The sequence below is a fragment of the Struthio camelus genome, chromosome 6, assembly GCF_040807025.1.
Source record: "Struthio camelus isolate bStrCam1 chromosome 6, bStrCam1.hap1, whole genome shotgun sequence".
NCBI classification, from domain to species: domain Eukaryota; kingdom Metazoa; phylum Chordata; class Aves; order Struthioniformes; family Struthionidae; genus Struthio; species Struthio camelus.
In genome coordinates, this window is record NC_090947.1 from 35,273,167 (window position 1) to 35,279,206 (window position 6,040).

Consider the following 6,040-nt stretch of genomic DNA (forward strand, 5'->3'; position numbering starts at 1 on the left):
ATCTTGAAGGTTCTTGATGCCATTAATTCTCAGGCCAACAATTAAGAGCTATCATCCCAAACAGGTCTGAAATTTCTTAGAGCCCATAGTCAAGTAACTTCATGATGAAGCCAAGTCTTAATGAAACACATTCAATACAATCGATACTACTAAGCAAGCAGGAAACGAACCTGTAGAGTAAGAAAATGTAACTTACAGGATTTTGGATAAGTAAAAATTCACCATGTCCTGTGTTTACAGACTATTTTCCAGACACCATTTTATCATCTGACCTCATGAAGAGTCTCAAGTCCTCAAACCCCAGACCATCAAGTGTAGCTGCGCTAACTCCGGTTCCCACAATGCACAATGCAAAGATCTCATAAGCAAGAGAGTGACAATTTGGGGAGAAGCTGAAGATGTAAGCACCTCAGCCAAGCCTGCTGCGCTACACTTGTGCCTAAATAAAGACTGAAAATGAAGAGCTGTTCAATCTTATAGCAAATTTCAGCCATTTAACACGTGCAATTACAACAAATCCCATCCTTTTTGCGTATGCAGCCTTACTGCTCATTCCACTGCAACAGAGGAAAGCTCCATGCCTGTCCTGTGACCTATGAGGAAGGTAAGCAGGGGATAGCACAAAGACTCCCTAGATAATAAAATGCATGGTCAAGTAAGAGATTGAGAGATTAATTTTTAATATGAATTTGTTCTTTTATATTGTTGTTCCTTGAAGAGCGACAGTAACTTCACACTTAAAGCTGCCTTGTTTTTGGTCTGATAGACTATAGGTTCCTAAGACACGCCAGAAAATCGCCTGAACAAACGTGGTTTGCATGATCCACTTTTAAAGGTCAGATTAAGACAACAAGCACACTGGTTTTGTCTATAAATTGCCAGCTATTCTACATATTCAATCAATATATGATGAGACTGGACGAACATCCTCTGCACACTCCTTTCATATAAACACCATTTTTTCCCAACCAAAACTTCCTTTAAGTTCATAACAAGTTCATTAAGATCATAAAAACATACATATTTTAGTAGATAAAAATTACTGTCTATGAATTATTTTAAAATATGTTACAGGCAAACTTTGTAATCTCTAAAAGGAAAAAGCAACTTTAAAGCCAAACAACTTCCCCTTACTCCTTCATGCCCCTTAACAATATAAGCTTTCCAGATCCCTAGAAGACAATCATACAACTTTCACATCCTTTTTCTGATCCAAGCAAAAATTCATCATGGAGTACAACTGTCAGGTTCAGCACGGACACAGGAAGTTCCTGAGAACAGCAGCCTAATAAAGCTTTCTTCCTTGAGGGATGAAAGCAGTCTTTCTCCCATATGAAAGATTCATTTTTGTTTGATGTTGTTAAAAGCAATATTCACGCAGACACCTTCACAATAGATTTTACCAAAAAAGTGGGTATAAGGTCAAAATACAAGTTGAAAATCAATGTTCCACAGACATCTAGAAAATACGCAAGTGATCGTGGCCTAAAATAATTACATCACATCTTGGCACTCTGAGAATTGACCAACTTCCTCTAAAGTTGATCTACTGTGGTCATTACAAAAATTTTCTGCACAGTAAGAACAGTTAAGATTACTTTAGCAAAAAAATGTAGCTTGAGTTTATCAATCTTTCATGAAGAACTCCTCTGTTAAAAGAAACTTTAAGGGCATAAAATGAGAATATTATTTTTATTTATATAGTCACTGTTGTATCTAGAAATACTCAGTGCTATAAATGAACAAATTAAAAGCTTGACAGTTGTCATCCATCTCATATATGTGAGTCTCTGACAGATAAAATGTAACAGTGACCTATGTTAGGAACCATTCTGTAAGTGGTTAAAACCAGGGGAGAATCATATTTCAGGAGATCAGCAATAGAGAAGATAACTTGCTTTAGAGTACTCTTCCTTGAAAAACTCTGAAATAATTAACTGCATCTGGAAATACTGACTGTTACAATACTTACAGACTAAAACTTCATCCTCCAGGAATATTAGATCCTGTGAAATGTACTCATTTCTTGGCTTTAATATTAATTTTGCTCCATCCCCCCACCTTTACAAAACTGAAACATGCTTCCAACGTAATAATTGCAGATTAATTTGTTGAAGACTAAATATTTTTCCCTACCAAACTTGCAGAAAACTGCAGAATGTAGAAGTTGCTTACTTACTTTGCCCCTTCCCAGTAAACTACAGATTACATCTACTTCCCGGGCAGCTACGCCGTACAATATGCTGCTTATGGCTTGCTAAAATAAATTTCAGTTTATGCTAAACATTTGTCCTACGCAAAGCTTTAGGTCAGAAATCATCACAGACAGGATAAAAGCATTTTATACATAAATATGCACATACACTTTTTAGAAGCATTACCACCCCATTCTTTTTTCAAATCTAATCTCAGCAAAAGAACAAACACACACTTGAGAAATTTTCAGGGCAATGACGTAGAGGTCAAAATTCAGACAGTGTAGAAACGCAATTGTCTCCCCTTTCTTAAATACTGGTAGTGAACATACAGCTATGTCAAAGCTACCAGCATCAATCTTTCTCATTCCAACTCTTGCACTAAGGTAACATGACCTGATCGTGACGTTACTGGCACTGTAAACCCTTCTAACAATGTCTTTTATATCCTATTTTGGGGTACGTAAGTGGTAAAAGTTAACAGAAACATAACAGAATACTATTACAAAGACATGTAGTACTTGCTGAAATTTTTACAAATGGGCATCTTTTTACTTTATTGATAAAGCCTCTATTTGAAGCCTTCTGCTCTAAAACTTTTTCAGCCTCCTGAGCTTATTTACAGAGATATCACAACAACTTTATGCATTATTAATATCATGTGTTACACAAATAAATTATTTTGTTTTACAGACATTTTACAGGCACCTTGTTTTTTTTTTTCTTCAGTGCTAGAGATCTAGACAGTTTATATTTGATAGGCTGTTCACAAATTATATCCCACTGCTGTTTGCAGGTTGGAACTTCTTCCTACACAGATTTCATTTTACCATCAGACTGTTTAATCCTGCACTTATAAAAATGTCATCCTAGTCATAAAGGAAGAATTAGACTGTACTATCTTAAAGTTTTCTGCACCAACTGTGACAAGACTCAGATGCTGTAATAGTAATATGTCAGTAGAGTATCTCAATTGCAAGATCAGGCCAACATATACACCAAGCACTGCGAAAAAGCAATTTCTCTCAGTTCTCCAAAGTGCAATGAAATTGTGAAGCAATATAAATTAGTAATACATTAACTTTATTACATTATTATTACAAACTGTTGCTTCTTGATATCGCCTTGAATACATTAACAAACTGATAATCTCATAAGCATACACTAAAAAGTTATTCCCGAGCAACAGTAACATCAGTTTCTGTTTTATTACAAAATTCTGATAGTACGGATGAGTTTATCAGGAGATTCTAACCCTTCTGCATGTTGTACTTTACACAGTGTTTCCAAAGACACTCCATTTCCCCTTAGGATACACTTATATTCAAGACATGCACTAAGTTCTAGGAGAACATACTTGGGATTTTTTCACAGACATTATCTAAAATGCTGACTATCTGAATAATATATAAGAAAAATCTCTATATGTAATCAGTGGCAGACACTTCAACCAGAAGTAACATTGAAATACTCATATATGTTACTGTATTTTAATTTGCATGATAATTTGTAAGTTAAATAAATTCAACCTATGTCATTTGTATAGTTTATGGCATTATTGCTAATGTATAAAATATTCTGCTCTACGTAAGAAGATGAAAAAACAAAGCAATTATATATTTAGAATGTATATAGAGTACTAATGAGCTAAACAGATGGAGTTGTCTTTTTAACTTCACTGAAAAGTACCGAAATAAAGTAATTAACAGCAACTGTGTAACTGAAAATATATCCTGTGAAAATCTGAACGGGTTTTCTTTTGTTAGAGAGAAGTTTGGCAAACAACAATATGTTATAGCCAGTGCCTGTGTTTTTGCTGATATGCCATGTCCTGTCAATAGTCATGTCTCAGCTCTTAAAAGACAGCAAGTTAATTTGAACATATTAGCTCAATACTAGTTCAAGGGTTTCTGCATACATTCCAATATACATAAGTGGAAAAAAAAATCATCAATCTCATGAATCACAGTCCTCAGGAAATACTATTTTTCAACAAAGAGCACTTCTGTCAAAAACAAATTAAAATACAACTCAGTCAAAGTACTGATCCTTTATTTAGCCCCACAACCTGATAAAAACAGGCAGGCACCCACGTCTACCTACACCTATGGAGACTTTGTGGAACTTCATTTGCCTTCACACATTCAGTTAGGCAGATCAGACTGCAAGCTAAGGACTTGAATCTATCTCATCATAAATAATGGTGGTTTGAAAGGCAGCCATCATTAAAATGCTAGCCAAATGCAGAAAAAAATAGCGATCTTTACATGAAACATTTCTATTCTCTGTTACATCCACTTAAGAGTCTTCAAAATAACAATATTTCCAGTGGCATTTACTTTTCATTCTTTGTCCCATTCATTTAATATGAAATGCATTTTTCAGTTCAGACAACAAAATTAGACACCTCAGTTTCACGTTTAGGCTCCGCAGAACAATACCAGTATGTTTACACATCAAAGATGTTGTACCAACATTACTGTTTATTACTTAACTTTTGCTACTTCACACAAGAATTTTTCTTTTATATTAGAGATAAAATTAAATAAAACTTAACTGCAAGTTAGTTTAAAAAAGTAAAGTGTTTTTAGATAGATTAAAGCCCGATTCCATCAAGCTGCTCCCTACAGACAGGCCTCCATTTGTAATATTTACCATGGGACAACACCAAACTTCACAAAGATCCTCACAACCAAAGACATCACTAATGTCTAGTAGCAGATAAAAAAGGCAATCCCACTCTGCTTTTCCCAAAACACTAGAACACAACAATCCTTTCCTCCTCATTAGCCAGTTTTAAAATGTTTTACCTAAATCAATACGCTAACAACCAACAACCTGAACTTCACTATTTCCAAATTCGCATTGTCAAACCTGTAGCACAAAGAACCCATCTGGAAGTGGGCTAAGCTCTTTTAGATGCAGTGTTACCATATTTCACCACAGTAATATGTTCTTAAAATTCTCTTAATTCAACTCTAACATTACTGGTATGCAGAACTTCTCAACTGGAAGCAAGAATTTCCAACCTCAGTGGTTTTACAATGCCAACTCCTTTTCCAGAATATACGCATGTTCTGCAGAGCTTTAAATACTAATACTAATAAAGTTATATATACCGAACTGAGAGTGAAAATCATCTTTTGAGAAGCTACCTAATAATATTACAGAAGCAAGTGTTCATTTAGTGAATAGTTTAGCCCGCAATATAACTTTTTGTGTTCCAAGTAATTTTTTCTTCCAGCCAATGGAATTTTTTTTAACCACTGTGCTCTTCAAGTAGCTACTTACCTATTTATGATTTTATTTCCTAATCCATTATGTTAGGGATTTTCCATAAACAGAATATGTTTGGAATACAGCAGAAATTAAACACACATGAGCAAGAAGAACAACGACAGAAATACAGATTACCTATATATCTGTTATCTCAGGCCTTAGCCTGAGGAGAGAAGACAGAAAAAGTACATGTACACCTAAGCGTTAACTAGACGTCAACCTCTTCTTTTTTAGCTTTATTCGGTTATATGAGCTAACTGACTAACTGCATGTATATTTGGGGGAAAGTGGTGTGCAGATATCCAGAAACAACTATGAAGAAAACACTTTTGAAAACCGAACACACGCACACACTAAGCTGCATATTCATCAGGAAAGGCCATGAGAATGGTTTTCAGGGAAACAACACAATTGAAAAGTTAATTTTGCAGAGTTTTCCTTATTCACTGCAGCAACATCAGTGCTTGCCTCCGCCACAAAACCGCCTGCACCCTGCACCAAGAGCCTGCAGATCCCTTTGGATCCACAGGAAACCAGGCCTCACGAGCTCTGGAGCTTCCTAGCAC

The 6,040-nt window shown here is 35.4% G+C and overlaps 1 protein-coding gene across 2 annotated transcripts in view; it reads right to left on the reverse strand.

Moving 5' to 3' along the window:
• ZNF148 (zinc finger protein 148) overlaps nucleotides 1-6,040 on the reverse strand; it is a 36,519-nt gene that overhangs the window by 28,849 nt on the left and 1,630 nt on the right. The window lies entirely within an intron of this gene.